Source organism: Centruroides vittatus, unplaced genomic scaffold, assembly GCF_030686945.1.
Source record: "Centruroides vittatus isolate TY-2023 unplaced genomic scaffold, ASM3068694v2 contig_165, whole genome shotgun sequence".
Lineage (NCBI taxonomy): Eukaryota > Metazoa > Arthropoda > Arachnida > Scorpiones > Buthidae > Centruroides > Centruroides vittatus.
Genome location: NW_027121000.1, coordinates 294,686 through 316,041, shown reverse-complemented (window position 1 = coordinate 316,041; position 21,356 = coordinate 294,686). Strand labels below are relative to the sequence as shown.

At 31.2% G+C, this 21,356-nt stretch overlaps 1 protein-coding gene across 1 annotated transcript in view; it reads right to left on the bottom strand.

The window, feature by feature from the left end:
- The window catches only part of LOC136968870 (high mobility group protein DSP1-like), a 113,392-nt gene that overhangs the window by 49,226 nt on the left and 42,810 nt on the right, over positions 1-21,356 (bottom strand). The gene's annotated exons all lie outside the window — the stretch shown is intronic.

Genomic DNA, 21,356 nt, shown 5'->3' with positions numbered 1-21,356 from the left:
AACTTACACGAAAGTATTTATAAATTAAAGCAATTTGTGCACTTAGATAAAATTTGTTAAATAAAACACAATAAGAAATAAAAAAATAAATTTTGAATAGTTAGTTACTTTAATATTTCTTATATTTTGAAAATAATAAAACAGTGAAATTCCACAAATTCTCTTATTTCTAAATAAGTAAAAACATTATTTAACTTAGAAATTATAATTACAACTGGCTAAATCAAACTATATGGCAACTGCAATATCGACGATTTATTTTTAATATTTAACTTATTGAGAAACATTTGTCTTTTAAAATTAGAAAGAAAAGCACTATAGATATAGTTGTAAACATTAAAATTTACACGTTCATTTAATATTTTAAAACTGAATAAACTGCTGAGTATCTTAATTAAATCTATTACAAATATATCTTCTTATATACATTTATATGAATAAATGTACATTATTAACTTCAGAGTGTGTGTTAAAACAAAATAAAATATAATAAAAATAAATAATAAAAAGACTAGTTGATATATACATCATCTATTAGCAATAGAATATTTAAGCTTTCCTAAGTAATTTGATATAAAGTTTTTGACAAGGATATTAACAAATTTCATAAAACTGATGTAAAAACTTAAGGTTTAAAGTTTATATAGAATATGTGTAAGAGATATTTCTTAATAAAAATTCAATGTCAGCACACAATTAAAAATGCAAATATTCTGTGATCATTTGTTATTCTTGATGAATCAAACACTGAAACAACTAACAACTAAAATATGTAATAGCTGATGAAAGCTTTAACTAAAATGACATGTGCATTGTGCTGCCATCTCTGAGAAAGACTTAGAAAGGAGTGAGAAATATCATAATAGTAGTTCTAATAATATGTTCATAAAAAGTAAGTTTGGGATAGGTTATTTTTATTCAATCATATATTTCACACAGTTAAGTTGTATAATTTATAAGATTATTCAAATTATTTCTTTGTTATAGAACACTGATCATACTTATTAAAGTAATAAAATTATTGAAGAAGTCAAATTTAATAACAATAGATTTTAAATTCTGCAACAAATTATGAAATATGTTTTTGGAATATGAATAAGTGAGATAAGAATTAAAAAAATATATATAATAAAATTAAAATATTAAAAATATATTTTGAAATTTGTTATCTTAACAAAATAAAAATTTAATATAAACTTTTCTATTCTGTTTTAAATTTTTTTAATTATTTAAAATATGTTTGCAAGTATTTAATTGTTCAATTGTGCACTTCTGACAGTGGCTAGTTAACATCAAGTGTTTAAAAATAATGTAAAGAAATTAATTTCTGTTTATCAGTTTTAATTTCTCAAAATATATCCAAAGTATAATACACGTCTCAAAGCCCAATGAGTTAATATAATCATCCAACGATTGCCTAAATATTCACTTACTTCTACTACCAAATTTATTTGTATTATTTAATTATAGCCATATTACATCCTGAATATTTAGGTGATCGTTGGATGATTATATATCTAAGAATTGTTTTATATGATTATTATTTTAGCTTAATTAAATAAATTAATGCAAAAAGCAAATCACTAATTTATTCTTATAGCAGAAAACACAAAGTTAATGGACCATATTAAAAATAATTCAAAATTTTTTCACTTTTTTTCCTTTTCCTTGACTTAATAAAACATTTCATTTACTTTTTGACTTATCCATGTGACGATGGAGATTTGTAAAATTATTTCCGCATATGTTGAGAAAGCAAATGTCAAAAATCTATCAAAACAACAAATTAGACACAATATTCTCATAGTGGAAAACCAATTAGAAATTCTTATACAAATACCATGCATCATAAAAATAACTCTACAAATCTGAATTTATAAAATCCTTCAAAAAGTTTTAAGCCAATAAAGTAAGTAATCTTTTACATATAATCAGTGACCATAAACTATCAGTAATGGAAATTGGATCACCTATGATATAGTATATACCAAAAAGCATTCAGCAAATGTTAAAAGTAACATATGTCATCATTATAAATTACAATCAGTTTAAATATGTGGTATAGAAAAGACACTAGAAATAATAAACTAAAATAAATTCAATTAAACATTTGGTTCAAACACAATCAAAACAGACTTATAATATACTAGTTTATGTTTATTAAACAATTAAATTTACCATCATGCAGAAAACTGGTATGTATTTTGACAACAAAAAAAACAATGCTGTCTTTCTCTGCTGGTTTTTAAATCTACAACTCTTTATGGTGTTAACAATATTAACAGAGTTATTGCTGGTTAAAAGAATTATAGAATTAAAAACCAGCTGAGGACAAAATTGCTTTTTTGTTGTCAAAATGCATACTGGTCTTTTGCACATTAATAAATCTGCTGTTGGTTGTGTTTGAACCAAACATTTAATTATCTAAAATACATACAAAAGTCATTTGATATATGTATATTTAAAGTAAATTTAATTTATTACATATAATGCTAGGTTGAACTTAAGTATTATTTCACATCACAGCTTCATCAATGCCACTAATGAATGCTGTCACAAGAACTTGCTATTTACACTTACAAACAGAAAAAGATTCACAACATAAGCAAGCCAAAATAAAAAAAACCATTAATAGTTATTTCTTAAGTGGATTTTAATACTTTGTACAGTTACTTCATGTTTTAACAGCTTTGCAACCCTCTGGAATAGAATAGACAAGTTTCTTCAAGTATGTTTTGCCAAGTTCGTGAAACTAAAAACTCTTCTAATACTTTACTTTTATTTCCAGGCCTCTTTTCTGCAATTTTTGTGCCCAATTCTTAATAAAGTTGAGACCAGAAGTGTAACTTGCAAGCTTAGGTATTTTGTCTGGCCACTTGCAATTTAGATAAAGATAATTTCCCACAATTTCTCTCTCATTTTAAAAGACAATATTCTAACAAACTGTAGAGAAAGAACACTATACTTTTACATTACTATGTCAAGATGGTGAGTAAACAGAGTCATCTTGAAATATATAGGATTCAATATCACAAAACTGTTCCTTGTTGAAATTAGCTTGGCAAATAAAAATGTTTCTGTAGTACTCTGCCAACACCTTTATTTGATATGCATCCCTGTACCATTTCACTCACTGGACTTTACTGTATGCATTAACAGAGATTGTTTGATGCACACAGTAAAGTCTAGTGAGTGAAATGGTAGACTTCATCTTTTCTACACCTAACATAGTGCGTCATCAGATCTAAGCTAGTTAAATTTGGATTCATCTAAAAATAACAGAATCTGACATGACAACACTAGTTCACATGATATTTAACCCAGATAAGTTGCTGTTTGTGTATTTTAGTTGTCAATCAACAAGTTTTTACTTTATGTTGTCAATAGTTTCACTTAATATCAGTTTCCAAGAACCTATGTATAACAAAACCAATTTTACCATAAAAACAAGACAATTTGGTTAATATTATTCTTATTGGATCATATGAAGAATTGGACCATTTTCAATGTGGCCACAGTTATTGTGGACCATGAACTGCATCCTATGCACAACATTCCTACAGCTGAATTGTAACATGTCTGAAGGAATGTTCACAGGCTGTGATAAACACAGAAAGTGAATGTGCTGAATATAACGTGTTGTTTTAGTTCAACAAAAATCCATTATTCTGAGAAAGCCACTGTTCTACAGTCTTAAAACAAGATTCTACTTACTGTAATGTTTCTTCAAGTTTGGCTTTTCTCCTATGGCAAGTGACACCACAGGTTTGTTTTTTTTTTATCAGTGTTGTATTCATGTTGTTTAATTCTATTGGTAATTGATTCATCTGTAGTGCCAAAATAAACCAAATCAAGATCAAATCTTTCATCTATGATTGGGATATGACACCCTCTGTGCAATATCAAAATTTATACTATCTTTAGTATCGTGTAATATTTTGTACACCATACTGTTATATCAATAGTTGAGTTTGTCACCTATATTTCTCACAATTTCTTCACACATTGATCAGAGTCTTATATCAAAGTTAATCACTACAGCCAGTTCGACTCAGAGTATGTTGTTTTGGAATAACACAATTAATGAGAGATTGCACTTCAGTACTGCAGGTGTATTTTTGTGCTAATCCTTGCACTAGTTGTCTTGTGTATCTATGTCTTATTGCAAAACTTTTCTGTGTCCAAGTTCTTTTGCTATGTAAGAAATATAGATGCCAAACTCAGCTAATCAACTATAAATTTTGATACAGAATGGGGTGTGTTGTATCTCAATAACAAATGAAAGATTTGATTGAGATTTGGTTTATATTGATGCTATGGATATATCAGTCACCAACAGAATTAAAGAACAAATACAACATTGAAAAAAAATTGTGACATCACTTGCCATATATGCCAGCAAGCTGGGAGAAATGCCAAACTCAAACAAACACAATTAATTAAACTGAACTTTAACCTGATGATGCCCATTTAACATGGGCAAACCCATTAGCTGTCATTTTTTATGCTGATTCTGGTTTCAGTCACTGTGATTACAATAACAAAGTCAATGATTCCTATATTAAAAAGCTTTTCAATCAACTGAACACTATACAAGAATCAGCCATAGCATTACAATACTTAACTGATGAGTGCATTCAGGGATGTAAGATACAAGCAACTTGTACAAAATTGGAACTACTCTGCAGTCTGCAGTATGGGAACTCTCCTGGAAAGATGCAGAACTAGTATTTGAGGACATCTTTATTTTTGGAGCAATTTGCTAGAGCACTAGCTGTGTCCTAAACAAATATTCTTTCTAGCAGACCAAAATCAGCAGATGTGCTGACATCTAGGCTTCACCTATCCTCTCAATCCAAGTAATTAACTACTGCAGCACACATGGTATCATGCAACTACCATGTCTCATTTGTAATGATGTACTGTACATCAAGTTTTCAAATATTCAGTCTTTATGGGAGCATGAGTGAATGAGTGGAAAAATTTAGTGAAGAAGCACAAGTTATCCTGTAATTAGGCCATCCTGCAACTGTAAATCAAGTCATTGCAAGAAGCGTTCACATAAACATAATACACTCTAGTATATCAAGCAGATTCACATGATTCTACAAAAATCACAAGCAAATTTGTAGAACCAGAAGTCATTTCTCTGTATCAAGGCAATTGAATGGGCATAAATGTGTGCTTCTATCTACTGCTGCCATTCAAGTGAGAAACTCATGGTGATTACAGTCATTTTTGGCTCTGTTGAATTCTGCATCATAAATAAAATTCATTACTGAATGTGTGCTTGTGCCTTCAACCAAAACAACAGTGGCGTGCCGTGACATTTGATGATAGGGAAGGCATTAATTCAACTAATATTAACCTTTCATCCAGCAGTTTATGCATAAACCTAAGTTCTAACTCATACAGATTAGAAAACATTAAGAGCACTAATTCCCCCAAATTTGACAGCAAACTTGCCTAATTTTTCATTGCAATCCTTTCAAATATACACAAAAAGAACTTCATAAATTGGCTAATATTTATTAAGCTAGGCACACAACAGACATTCTTCTTGGAGCAGATGTCTACAACAAGATCATTCTTCCAGGACAATGCAAGGAATTATCAAGAACTCCTACTACAATTAATACAGTATTTGTTTGGGTACTATCTGGGCCAATAGATGTAAGCCAACAAGCAGTATCAGTCATTGATTGTCACTGCAGCATTAATAATCAGCTTCAAAAATTCTGGAAGCTAGAACAATGCCCATATTAAGAGTTGACAGCAGTACAACTGTATGGAAATCCTTGTGATAACATACATTTATGTGATTCAACATGCAGGTATATGGTCTTTCAAAAACTATGCAAAACCTTGGAGATTCAAGAAAGACTACCATCTTACAATTTCGGTAACTAGAACACAAACTTACTCAAACATCAATACCAGTTCAATATTATAATATTTACAGGGTCCATACAGGCAACTCCATCTGCAATTCTCTAACATTCCCTGACCAATTATGACATTATTCCCTGACTTATTAATGCCTCTGCATTTTCCCTTTCCATGACATAATATTCATCCAAGTCTATTTAAGCCCATTTTGTACACAATTATAAATTTTTTTTATTAAAACACATTTTATTCACTTACAAAAAATGAAAAACTGTGTAAAATCAATTACTTAATTGGCTATGTAATTTCTACATCATAAAAAAATTCACGATTTAATTTAAATTAATTTGTAAATTTTTCTTATTTAAATAAAGACCTGTGCCATAAAATCAAATTTTCTTAAAGCAAGGAGGTAGGAAATTCAAAATAATTTAAACAGAAGAAATCACACACTCTGCAAGAGAGAAATCACTTATCGCGCACTACTTTTATCCAGCATGAACCCCCATTCAAGGTCTGACCTCTCCCCTAAACTTACAGTAGGAGCGGTGGAGTTTGTAGGAAAGTGGGTTGTTGTCGATGGTGTTTTTGAAAACCCGATGGCAATATTTTGGTATACTTCCAAAATTCCACGAGCCATCCAAAGACAAAAATTTACAGTTAGAGAGAAGACCTATCACAGATCATCAATCTGTCAAAATTAGCAGGATTATAAACTCCACATACTGTATATGGCCTGCAACAAAAAATATAAATAAAAATGCATGACCTGCACAAGGACCGCCATGCGATCCTTTTTGGTGTTCACATGCAACCGCTACCCCTCCCCTACACAGCTACACACTCCCACTACCCATCATTTTAAATATGGATGTAAACTTCCTATCCAACAAAATTTAAATCATTAGATCATCATTTATAGTTTACAAAACATAAATGCAACAAATCTTGCCATTTGTTTGATTGCTCCAGTTTTAATAGACCTCCCTTTAATGAACCAAATTTAAAGACATGTTCAGATCAAAAAGAAGCCAGAGTGAGACAATTTGGTGGTATTTGCAGATTCCCTGACTTCTAATGATATTCTCCAACTGTTTCTGATAAAAATCTTATTTCCTGACTTTCCAGGTCTGTATGGGCTCTGTACTTCCAGGTCTGTATGGGCTCTGTACTTAAAATGTTTGTATTAGTAAACCTTGTTGTAATATTGAACTGGTATTGATGTCGGTGTTTGAGCAATTATTTTTATTACGTATAACCAATTTTTGGAATAGACTGTTTAGAACACAGACTTCAATCAAGTTAACATCAAAAAATTCCAATTTCAAAACCGTCAAAGAACCTGACGAAGATCTCGGAGGAGATTCGAAAATGTTAGTTCGTTATTAATTTTTCATCTTGGGTACCGGAAATGTAAAGGCTTAAGAAGGATAGTTTGGGTTAACATCAATCTATATAATCAGTACAGATCCCAGATCCTTTATGGATTAATATGTATCTTTGAACATATGGAGCAAATTAAACAAGAAATCCATCACAAATCTTAAAGGGTGTTTTATTTACCCTATCATGCAGTATTCAAGAATACCAAGACAACAACATAGCTTTATGTCGTTTTTGATGAACCACAGCTAAAACCACCACAGGATTCTCCATCAGTGATGAGTTTCTAGTTGGACCAAGACTGCAAAACAATTTATTCAACTTGTTAATTTGTTTTCAGTAATAGCAATGACAGCAGATCTTGAGAAAATATACTGTCAAATATAAGTAGATCCAGATGACAACCTTTTAACAGACCATTTGGAGAAACCACCCAAATAAGTGTTTTCAAAACTATCAATTGTTAACAGTCTTTTATGCTACTGCTTCAGCACTATTTGGCCACTAAGGCCCTTTAATAGATAGCAAGAAATGAGGAAACAAAGTTTCTGTTAGCAGCTCTGGGGCTTACCCAAGACTTTTCTATTAATTTCTGTCATTAAATCAACAATAACACCATAAATATATGTAAACTATTTCAATTTCAACTAGATCTTCAACAGGTTAAGTAATGTTCTAAAATTGGAATGCATAGAACAAGATATAAAATTTATAAATATAACTTTTACAATAGAGTGTACTGTACTATTAAATAGTGATTGAACAATACCAAAATATCTCCCAATTCCAATTCTTTTGAATTCAGAAAAATTAATGATTTACGTTACAAGCACGGTACAGTCATTAATTAATAAACATCAAACTTAAGAAAGGAAAATGATTGGGAAATCCAGAATCAAATATATTGAAAGAAATGTGAAAATTTTCCATTTATACGTGGATACGCATGCTTTTATCGTGCACTCTTTTATTCTTATTTCTTATTATTCAATCTTATTTCAGAAAACATTAATACTGCAACACTACCCACAAAGAAATTATAACTAATTAATTCCCTTTTACTCAAAAGAATTATTCCATTTGTCATCTTTGGAAACTGTTTCGTTGGCTGATACAATGACCAGGGAGGAAGGTAAACGAGATGATGTGCCTTTTTTTTCACACTTTTTGCAACAGGCATGTCTTGTAAATGATTTAACTCCATCATATTTAACACTAAATGACGTTTGGCAAATGATGTAATGAGCCAAACAAATTGATCATGACTTAACCATCTTCAAATTCATTCACTGGCCCACAAATGTCTAGACCAACTCATCTTGAAAAATCAATTTTTAAAACTAAAAAAACTTATGAAACAAAATTTAATGAAATTACTAAAAATTTAAATTTAAATTTGATTATCTTTCATGCAAAACAACACAAATAACTTCTATAGTTATGTTGCAAAACAAAAAAAATCCAGCAACAAGTTGCTTAACTTTCCCAACATCATTTAGTGGCACCATCTGTTATGATATTTTATTTTAAAAACTTTTTTTAAAATATTATAAAATGGCAAAAAGTAGGGATGGGTTTTATAAAACATTGTAAATTATGATACTAAGTAAAATTGTCATTAAGTCCAAACCTACTCGCAATATGACACACGATTCCCCTTTATCTCGATATACCTCTCTCCACTGACCCTTTAGCCACCAAGATGAACAAAATCATTCCCTTACACACAAACAAATATCCATACAGAAAAAAAATCCCAAATTTTTTTTTTGCATTTCTTGACAGGTCAAGGTCCAGAGCACAAACATGTAAAACTCTGGGGAGGTCATTTTTTGACCAATTGTCATACTTTTATACCCTCTGTTATATATAACAGCCAGAAAAGTAAAAAAGAGTTGCAATTAATTTTTTAAAAAATTGTCATTAAAGTTACAGTTCATCACAAATGCTTTCGAACTTTTGAGCAGTTCTTCAGGTGAAATCTGATAGAACGCTCTGTCATTAAAGATTCAACAAAAAATGAAGGCAAAACTAAATTAATAAAAATTATTAAAAATAATAATTAAAACTCTGACCTTTACAACAGAACCAAAATCAAAATGTAAATTAATTAAAATTAAAATCAAATCAATTTTTACGTTATTTGTGTGCAGCGGTGACAGAACATTTTGCTTTTAATATATATTCAGGATACGGACTGCCGGTCAAGCCAGCCCAATGCCAGCCAGATGGCAACCCTAAAGTCACCCTATCTCCCCTGAAACTGGGACAATTAGTACTGGCCAAGTGCAATCTCTCATTGCTCTGACTACACGAAAGAAATGTCCACTATGATAGATGTTGCCTCATGTATGGGGCATTGTGTACTCTCTGCTTTGTTGACACGAAAGTTTCCAATAAACTAATATTTAATTGTTAATAACAATTTTAAAAATTTTTAATCTTTGACTGAAAAAATAATTTTCTTATAAAATGTGGAAGAATCATTTTTAAGAATTGGAAACCCCAACGAGATTTGCTTGATTCCTGAAAAATCTGACATTTTTCAGATTCCGGTTAATCAACCCATCACTACTATTAAACAAAATATGTTAACAAATTTGTTAACCAACATTTGTAAGAAATTAAAATTTATAAATGCATCAAAAAAACAATACAGGTATCTCTTGTACAACACAGCATTTCTACAACACAGTTTTGTTCTAACACGGTTTGAGAATTTGGGAAATCCTCCATATGTCCTCCATATTTCACCTCTTATGTGTAAACTCGATTATTTGATATTTTTTTTATTCAAGTGAGCATGTGTGTTGTCTCAAATTTAGAATAGCGAAATTTACAATTTGTTTTGTGCCTTTCATCAGGTTTAATAAAAACTGTTGGGAAAACTATGACAGAAAAAAAATAAGAATAAGAAAAAAAATTTTACTATCAACCAAGTGTCGTCATTGCTTTCAGACTTTAGTAATAACAGCTGTTACTGTTTTTTTTTATAGATTAAATAAAGTTTATTACCTAAACATGTTTAATCTTTGTAGTTAAGTGTTATTAACCTTTTTTCCACTGTAGATAAGTAATCATTTGTAAAAATGACAAACAAAATACAGCAGTATCTCGGTAACTGAACAGTTCCCAACTTGAATAACTCAGTATTTGAACATAAATTCTGGAAGGAAAAAAAAAATCACTTGGTACCTGATTGAACAAATGCAACCCTCTAGAATAAATTTTCAATTAACTCTTTTAATGTGTATGTAAAGTTTGATCAACTTGCAAAACCATGTCAAAGCCAAAATTTTATATACTAAGATATAAAAGATATATAAGATAATATAAAAACATTTTAGATAAAAAAAAAACAGAAATGATTTCATTCCATAGCATTTTAAACTCAAATTGTTAATTATGGCTTTTCCAACTTCTTATCTTATAGAGAAAGTATTTAGCTCTGTTCTTCAGTTGTTGTCCAAACAAAGGAATCATTTGCAAATAAAATGCAATTTACACTGGATGCAAAGGATGTGAAATGTAACAAAGCAGAGAGCTATCAAAAAAACAAGTTAAAATTTTCATGTTAGTCAACAGGAGTAGGAGGACAGCTAGAGCATGTTGGAAGCACAGTCCAACGAAAGTAACGTTTTCATACCAACTAGAGTTCTTGACTCACAGCAGATAAAAAAAAATGACATCCAATAATTAAAAAAGATCCGTATTCAACATAATACTGCTATATAATTTAATTTTGATAAACCTTCATAAAACAGTAAACAAAAAGAACTTTAATGTAGAAACTGCAGTATGTATCAAACTTTTTAAAACTCCATCTATTGGTAAAAGTCCAAAACTAACTCTCGACCATGCTTATCACTACTTGCAGTGTGAATGAAATTCACTTCGCTGGCATCGTTTGCTCCCTTTGCTTTCATGCCCTTCATGTTTAGTTTAAATCATGATAATCTCAAAAAAGTGATTTGAGATTATTTTTAACTAGTTTGAACCAAATATAAACAAGTAGGCTCAATTTCGTCAGACTCGACAATAACTGTTATTTATCTTCAGATTTCAATTTTAGAGTTGTATTATTTTTGCAAAATCTGTATTTTGAATAAACAAATAATTATGTATGATTTTTTATAAAACATAAATAAAATAACATTTGATAAATTTTGAAGAGAACGGAGCAATATGTTCTGATACTTATGAAGGGGGGCGATAATTCTGAAAAGGATAAAAAACACTGGTGTACACCAATGTGTTGAAACAGCTTAACAATTTACAGGTGAGTTACCAATGAAGCATGTGAATCCAGTTTGCCCATTCCATAAGTGTGGGTTGACTTTGCAAGTGAGATCCCAGACGAGGTCCAAAATCACAGAATTCTTGTGTTTAAACTATAACAATAGATTATAAAAGAGAGAAAAAACCCTTGGTCTAATAAACGTGGCACAAAATATAAACAACAAGTCCCAGGACGATCAACACGTGTTAAATGATCTGTCAACGTCAAACTGAAAGGTAGAACTCTGACTCAAGAGCTCATAGATAGTCAATCTAAGAAAACAATTTTGGAAAAGGGGGCCAGATTTAATGGAAAACATCGTGTATGAGCGTTAAAGTTCCCAGATGACAGAAATTACAAATAACGGGATAACCTATTATGATTAGTAGTAGTATTAGTATTAAATAGACATCAACACCTATGAGCAAATTTCTTTTACATTTACCGTATTTTACGGACTATAAGACGCACTTTTTTCTTTGAAAAATTGCCTCCAAAATTCAGGTGCGTCTTATAGTCCATAGTGTCTTATAGTCCGTAAAATACGGTAATTTCTTAGAATACATAAAAATGCTTAGCTTGTAATAAAAAATAAACAATCATCATCTTATTTCATCAGTGATGCGCAGAAAATAAAATACAAGCATAAGAAACACAGCAACTGTGATAAAAACACATAAATGAAACTTGAAATTAGAAGAATATTAAAAGTTTACATCACACCTATCACCTTGTAACGGCACACTAGTGTGCCACAGCACACCGGTTGCGGAACACTAAACTGGCTTACCAATGAAGGTATTTCAAGAAAAGAAACCCTTCTAACCTTTTTTACCCGGTGTGGTTCTATTTTTAGAATCGCTTCGTTCTATTTACAGATTAGCAAACGTTTTCACAGCCCCTCCTGGGCTCTTCTTCAGGCTTCGTCGAATAGGCCGTTAACATTCGAAAATATTCAATTTAAATTTCTTTCCGGAATATTATCACGTGCGGCAGCTGGATATTTGTACTGCGCATGCTCGATGCTCCTCTCCTTTAAACGCTGTTTTCTAGGACAACCTGCCATGCGCTCGATAGGATCATTTCGTCCTTATGATTAATGCAGGTGTTACGTAATCCAGCCTTAAATATCTCTATGGCTTCTAGCCATTTCAATTGCTGTGGGTTATAGCTGGGTATAATGATTTTTGCCGCATGCAGGTCCGCCGTTATCTCCTCTTCCGACGCGTACGTCGCCAGGGCCGTGGTGTATCTACCGTGGTGTATGTCTGACTCGTGCTCCTTTAATCTCACTTTTAACGCACGTTTCGTGGAACCAATGTATGTTAATTGTCTATCGCACCTGTGATCTTCTAGTGGTATCATATATACTCCCGGAAGCCTGTCGGGGTTTGGTGGGTCTTTACTGTTGCTTAATATTCTGAAGAGAGTCTGACATCTTCTGTACACGATGTTAATTCCTTGACGGTTGGCCACGGTTTTGTAAATAGATTTCAGCACTGGATTGTATGTGATAGGTATCCTTTCATTTTCCTCCTGTGTGATATTCAATGGTTGTGCTGTTTGCTTATTTTCCTTTTGGGAGTTCTCATGTCTTCTAGACAACTTTTCAATGAGCGTTTTGCTGTATCCATGGCTTATAGCAATATTTTGGATATGATTGAGCTCCGTTTCGAGCGCTTTTTTTGTAGAGGAGTGCGTATGAGCCCTTCTCACTAATGCTCGGAAGGCAGCTATTTTGTATTGAAAAGGATCATATGAATTTCTAGGAATATATGTGTGGAACGTGCTAGGCTTTCGGTATACTGATGTAAGTATATTAGCTCCTTCAAAGTTGATATCAATATCCAAGAAGTGCACCCTCGATGAGTCGTGCTGCTCCACCTCTAATGTTAGCCCGTACGGATTACTGTTTATGGCTTCGAGGAATAATTTTATGTCCGGTTCTACTTTCCAAAATATAATAATGTCATCTATGTAACGTTTGTACAACAAGATGCTGGGCAAGAATCGCGGTAGGATATTGTTTTCCAATCTCCTAATTACCATTTCGCACAAATCACCTGAGAGCGGGCTGCCCATCGGGACTCCTTTGCCTTGCATGTACGTGATCCCTTTAAATTGGAAAAGAGAGCCGTAACATAACAAATGGGCTAGTTCGAGAATATGTTGGTGCATTGTGTTGTCCTCAACTATCGAAAACAGAAAGTCCCTTAGTTCGCAAAAACATGGTGGTATTTCTATCTGTAAATAGAACGAAGCGATTCTAAAAATAGAACCACACCGGGTAAAAAAGGTTAGAAGGGTTTCTTTTATTATTACAAGTTCCGGTGAATAGAGAGATTATACAATGAAGGTATTTCAAGACACTTCAGCCCCCATTTTGGAGGTCTCTTTGAGAAGCTGAAGTAAAGTTGAAGTATCATCTAAAAAGAGTACTGAGGCCAACCAACTATGAAGAGATGATAATCTTTATCTGTCAAATTGAGACTTGTCTAAATTCCAAACCACTTGCAGCACTTACAAGGAAGCACCTTCTCCTCCTTAAACTGATTTTTTAAATATGTAATAGTACACTTACCACCTATAAATGTAAAATAACTCTTTCCAATGGACAAAAGTTTGAAAAGTATCAACATTTAAAATTTTCTGTTTTGGTTATATATTGAGTTCTTAAATACAAATCATAGGCAAGCATAGTTAAACGAGTTAGATGGCTGATTTGCAAAACAACTTCACAGCTTCCCACTTCTCTCCTTCCAAATTTCTTTTTTTTATAAAGCAATCTTTTCCTGTAATACACAGTCATGTGAATTATATATATTATGCTAATAACATATTTTATATAGTCACTCAAGAGGATACAATTAAAATTTGCTTGATTTTTTGCATCAATTAAGAGCATCAGTTTTCCTTCCAATGATAAGATAAGCTTGGTATGCCTCAAAATTGATTGATGAAAGATCTGCATTTTTAAATGTCAACAAAATCTGCTTCACTCTGACAATACATAAGAAACCATGCTCTTGTTAAGACATTAGATGCAGATGGTGTCAATTGGTGCTTTGTTTTAAATGCTTTTGTGATATTTACCATCCAAGTATGAGTAAAGGTTTTCATTCCACTCATCATTTTTCAAATTCCAAGATTGATGTATGATAAAATTATGATGCTGATATACTTTTGTATAATATACAAATAAAATTCCTTGTATAATTCTAAAACAATTATCATCTTTCCATTGAATAATAAATTAGTACATTTCCTAAAGTTGTTGGTTTAAAAGTATGTTAAATTTATTTGCAATTATAAAACATTATTTTTGGTCTAATACACTCAAACCTGTTTTTGTGCGGTCTTTTTTTCTGCAGTTTTTTTATTTGTGCGATTTGTTTTGTGCGGTATACCAATTTGATTGAAATTCATATACTGCACCCCCCCCACAAAAAAAACGCACAAAAACAGGTTTGAGTGTATATACAGTGAAATCTTAATCTATCATTTTTTGGAAGGACTTTGGGAAAAAACAACCAATACGGGAAAATGAGACATGAGAATGTATGACATTGATGGTTTTATTGTTTATCTCATATGAAACATTTATTTTCCGGTGATACACCTATATGATGACTTTCTGTAATATTAAACAATATGACACTTGCACACAGACATGCGTTTATTCTACGTTTTAAAAACTTATTAAGAGTACCATAATTTGTTCTACTTTCTTTTGTAAAAGTACAGATCTAATATGTATCTAATACATCAATATATCAGAAGCAGCTGATCTGAAAAATTCAATATTGTGTAAAAATGCAATTACTGATATTGTAATCGATAACAATGTAATGTGTTCATTTGTCATTACTAATAAATCTGAAGATGTCTATGTCAGAATAGAAGATTATGTGGAAAAAAATGCATTTGTAAGTTTTCCAGTAACCAGTTCAAAATACATTTTTGTGTGTCACAATCTTCAAATGAAGTATGTAATATGAATATAATTTATGATGGCAGCCATCATAAACATCTATCTTCAGCACTTCTGAACCTCGCTGCACTAGTACTGCAGAGGCTAACTTAAAAAGATAGAAGCTATTTCTGCTTTAACAAAAAGGCTTTAAGCAATTTTACTAAAAAACATGCCCAATATGAACAATCATATAAAATACATTTAACTGTTGTGTAAATAATTGCAAGACTTATCAAGAAAAAGACAATTCTTTGTCTTTCAGCATGATTACAATACTATAGTACAGTGTTGTATTTTATTACCCTATTAAATAAATACAGTCTATTAAAAAGGAGCTATTTGGAGAATTGGTTTAGTTTTGCACATGAATGTTAGAGTTTGTTAAATATGATGTACTGTACTATAAATAAAAGCACATGAAAATCAGTGTTTCAATTTTGCACTATTGTGAATAGAATGATTGATGCAGGATAACATTTTTCTTTCAGTTAAAATGGAGAATGAACATTGAGAAAATAAACAATGTGGGAATAAAGAATGCAGGAAAAATTATCATTATATATAATGCTAATTTTTCCTGCATTCTTTATTCCCACATAGTTTGTTCCCACATACGAGTCTTTATTTAGAACTGGGGAAAAAACAAATAGATGCAAGAATAAGAATGATTCAGAAATAATAGATTGAAGTTTTACTGTATAATAATTCACGACTGATATTATAGGGGAAAGAATTCAAAAGAAGAGAGGCAGAAAGTTGCAATGTTGAGCTTACCAATCAGCCATCTTATTCTTTCAACTATGCTTGCCTGTATTCATTTTTACAAACTTGGTAAAACCAAAACAGAAAACTTTAAACATTAATATCTTGCAAACCCTTGTGCATTGGCAAGAGTTACTTTATATTAGTTGGATAAGTGTACTATAATATATTAAAAAATCAAACAGGATTGACAAGGGCAACAATTGATGGTGCTCTTGTTAGCAATGATCTTAATGATCTGACAGTTATCACTCTGGGACACTTCATTATTGGTGATCACTTTCAGCAATTCCTGAGCCACTGATACTGAGCAATTCCAGCAATTCTCATTGGCAGTTAGGCCAATAGTTATTGCAGCATTCTGGAGAGGTTGGAAGAGAGACTATCTTTCACATCTACAGCAACCACCTAAATGGGCAGCCAGAAGGGAAAATAACAAGATTGGTGATTTAGTGCTCCTTGAGAATAACAATTTGCCAATCACCAAATAGAAGGCTAGAATTCATAAACTTTATCCTGAAAAGGACAATTGTATGTAGCTTGTTACAGTAAAAATCAGATCTGATCAGAAGCTAAAAAGACCCATTGTGAAAATACGTCCATTTCCAGAATGTTCAGTTTCATTCTTATTGCATCTAAAAGGAACATTTTGGACAAGGGTATTGGGAGTATTGGCAGGTTTTTTGGTTGAAAAGGGAAGAGAGGAACATGATGCTTCCATAAATGAGATGTAACAGTTTTGTTCCTATTTCATTAATATTTATGTTTTGTTGAGTTATGTGGTACATTAAAACTGAGTGATCTGATTCATTTTATGTTTTGTATTTCCACCATCTTTACAAGGTCTTATTTACAATCACAGATAATGTTTTCAAAACTAGCATACAAGGGGCAGTCAAAAAGTTCTCAAAATTTACCTACAGTTAGAAAATGCGATGTAAGATAAGGTTGTGCATTGCTGCGGCGGGAAGCTCAGTATGTCTCAGTGTGATAATGCTAATGAAAGTTTAGACTTGCACAGTCGTTTCTGTAGCATCTTTGTTGGGCGTGAATGCTTCTCATTCAGTGCAATGTCCCAGTTCGAGCAGCATACAAACATGAAGTTCATGTTCAAATTGGGAAAAACTGCTGCAGAGATGCTATCGACCCTGCAGCAAGTTTTTACAGTGATAAAGGACTAAAGAAATCAGAAATTTTTGATTGGTTTGGCTGGTTTAAAAACAGACAGATGTTGGAGGATGATAAATGCAGGGGAGATCCAGAAGTGAAGAAAACACTGAAAAAGTTTGAGAACTGATTAAAAATGATTGAAGAATATTCATCGTTGAGTTGGAGCAAGAAGTTGGTATCTCTCATGGATCCATTCGTGCAATTCGACAACACACCAAGTCACACATCACTTAATGGGCCTTGATCACCTAGCTGACAAAAGCATTTCTGTCATCACCCAATCACATTACTCTTCAGATCTTGCTCCCATTAACTTTTGGCTGTTCCCTACTCTCAAAATGGGCCTCAAAGGGACGTGTTTTGCAAGCAGGGAGGACATCATATCTAATATGATGGCCCGACTCCAGAAGATTCCAAAGGAAGCATTCCACGCTTGCTTTCACAGTGGTAGTGTGTATGTGCAGGAGGGATCTACTTTGAAGGTGATTAGGTCTGTGTTGTCATATCTCATGCCACTACAGTGCAGGATCACAATTTTGGGAACTTTTTGACTGCCCCTCATACATCACAACATGCATTAAATACACTTAAGAAACTTTGCTGATTTTAATCATAGTTTCAGCTATTACTATCATTATCTTTGCATTTTTTAATCTGTCTTTTTGTGCTGATGTAATTGTTATCAGTTATCAGCTACATTTTATTAATGTTAGCCAGCACTTTAAGCATTAATCATTATTTGCTTGTAGTACAGTAGTTTAAATTACTGACATTTGTTACATCAATTATACACTATTATTATTTGTCTTTAATAACAAAAATTACTATTTAAAAAAATACTAGATAAACTGTAATTAGTAAATCTTCAAATTACATATTTTTTATTGTTTTAACTATTCTTTCAATATCAATTAAATATAAACATCCAAACCCAACAGTCATATATTAAAGCCAAATGATGTCCAGCTATATTACTACTAACTACTATTATTAATTAAATGCTAAGTAAGTGCCAAATTACTTAGCATTTAAGTAGTAATAATAATAGTAATAAAGCCCAACATAATCTAACAATCATTTGACTAATATCATAAGCAATAAAATCAGAATGTCTATTAATTGTAGTCTTATAAAAGTAAGTTGGGCAGATAAAATAAGTATAGATGATTCTCAAACTGATTATAATAAGCAGATTTTACCATATGACAAACTATATTTGAATAGCCACTAAATTTTTCTGAACTTTTTACCTATTTCGCTGATACTTTTACTTTCCCAACTGCCATAACAGAAAGTATGGCAATTGCTCAAAAAATGAACCCCCAAGTTTTTATATTTTTGGACTTGAGATCTTGAAACATTGAGAAAGGCAAAAAAGTTGGGGGTTTTTCTGTATGTATGGATGTTTGCTTGTATTTGTGAGGAATGATTTTTTTCATTCAGTTTGAAGCTTAGTAACTGCTGTGCCTTTTTGTCAAAAATTTTTGAAATTTTGCACAGAGATTTATGTATTAGGGGAAAATGTTTCTAGGAATTTTCAGGAAAATCAGACCATTGGTTTGGGAGATATTAAGGGAGTGGGACCGTATCTCCCGAACCAATGTGAAGTAAAGACTTATAAAAAGTTATAGTAACATATTAATTATAAATGGTAACAATTATTAGAGATGAAAACAAAAAGAATGCCAGGAAAGTCCAGCAACAACATTGCCAGCTTTGAATTACAGATGTAATTTGGATATAGGTAATGCTGCCATCTTGTAACAAATTTAGTAATTATAAATTAGTTTAAATTAAATTAATTAATTTACAATGTTTAGAAAAAGAAAACAAATTAAGTAGGAATTTAACTATATGAGCTCTTGAATACTAGGCAAATATCTCACCAATAAGGCCTGGATCTCTTCTCTAATTTATATTCTATCTAATTTAAACTTACCAAGCAGTCTTGCAAGTCAACTTAATGTGCTCTCAATTTCAAATTCAATTAGCATTAACTTTTTTCACTCTAGAATAGTTTTAGTGTGCATGTGCATGCTTGCATACTAAACATATAACATTACATGCAAAATTAATGGCTACATAGTAACTCAATTAATTCGAATTACTTATTGTAATATGAGATGAGATCACCACTTACTAATTAAATTTGGGATTTAGAAGTAACTAAATAAAAAAAACAGCAGAATTATAGCCCAACAAAATCTGCCAAAATTTGGCTTATGTTTAAATACAACAAATAGTAATGAAATTCTCAAAAATATTTTTCATATCAACAAATTCATTTATAATCATTCAAAAATGTTTTATTGAATTATTGGATACATATACAGTAAAAATTTGTGTATTCGAGATCTTAAAGTTTTGAATTATTTCTAAAGATCTGAACTCAAAAAATATAAATCAAAATTTTGAATACCGTATTTTACGGACTATAAGACACACCTGAATTTTGGAGGCAATTTTTCGAAGAAAAAAGTGCGTCTTATAGTCCGTAAAATACGGTAATTTTTGTGAATTTTTCAAATTATTAACAATGAATAGTAATGTTCAAAAACATCAAAACAGATTTATTACATTTATATCCTACACTCCAATGAAACATTTCATAAATACATTTGAAGGAGAAGAATTGCAATGGTGACTTTTTTAAAACTCTTCCAGGTATCTGACAATAACAATTCTGAATGTTAGGTACGTGGTCTAATTTTTTGTGTGTTCAACAAACATTTTTTTCAAAAACTAGATATTAAAAATTGCAATTCATATTTTCCTTTATATTGTATATTTTTATTTGTACTGTTCTATTAAATTTCTGAAATTGCTATTAATATGTTTAGTCTATTGATTCTAAGTTTGACATTTATAATTTAGAATAATTCAAACAATAAAATTCAATTTTTATTACAAGTGCTACAAAACATAGCCTACAAGTAAAAAATGAAAATTATTTTATTAAAAATTCTAAAACAACCTACAAAAACAAATCACTCAAACATTTAAATGCAGTATGAAATTTGCACAGCATTTAAAAGTGAGTGGTTTTTTATAGTTTATGATGAATGCAGTTTTAATGAATAGTGCTAAAAGAAAAGATAGTATATTAAAAAAAAAATCAAAATATTTTTATATAAATCTTTATATCAGATAGTTGTATAGTAAAAAAATTGTGTTTTCAATTACTTTCAGAGATTCTCAACAAGTTCCAATCAAACCACTCACTAGATTATATAAAATATAAGATTAAGAGGTATATTGTAAGATCTTTCTCTGGCAGGGTCCTGACACCACTTAGTCAAAGTTTGTGGACTCTGAGAATAATTTACTTTAGCATGTCTGAGTGGTTTAGAACAACTTTTCTACAACTGGAGATTATTCAGAGACTAGGAGGGTTATGTTTATAGTTACATGAGCCAATGATGGAGTTAAACACTATTTTAATTAAACAGATGGTTTAAATATAACTAAATGTTTATTATACTAAAAGTCTAAAATGAATACATAAAAAAAATGGCTCCCAAGATTAATATACATAAAATGATTGATAATTCAACTACACGAAAATGTCTACTTCTAGATCTCTAATTCTACCTTGAAAGAGAGTTTACAATGTATAAATACATATATTACCTGACGTCTGTACATGATAACTACAGAGTTGACTGATTTATGGAGTTACACTCAGAATATTGGGATGATGATTGCTAATTTGTTAGATACTCTGTGAGGGAGCCAAAACAGGAACAAATGGCTAGAGCATGACTAGAGTACATCTAGAGCATAACTGAAACATACTAAAGCAAAACTAAAGGTGACTTTTGCCCTTTCATATGGAATTGACATCCAATAAGATTATTGGGATGTCATGCCATACTTTTGTCAAGAGAAGGAAGTCATACA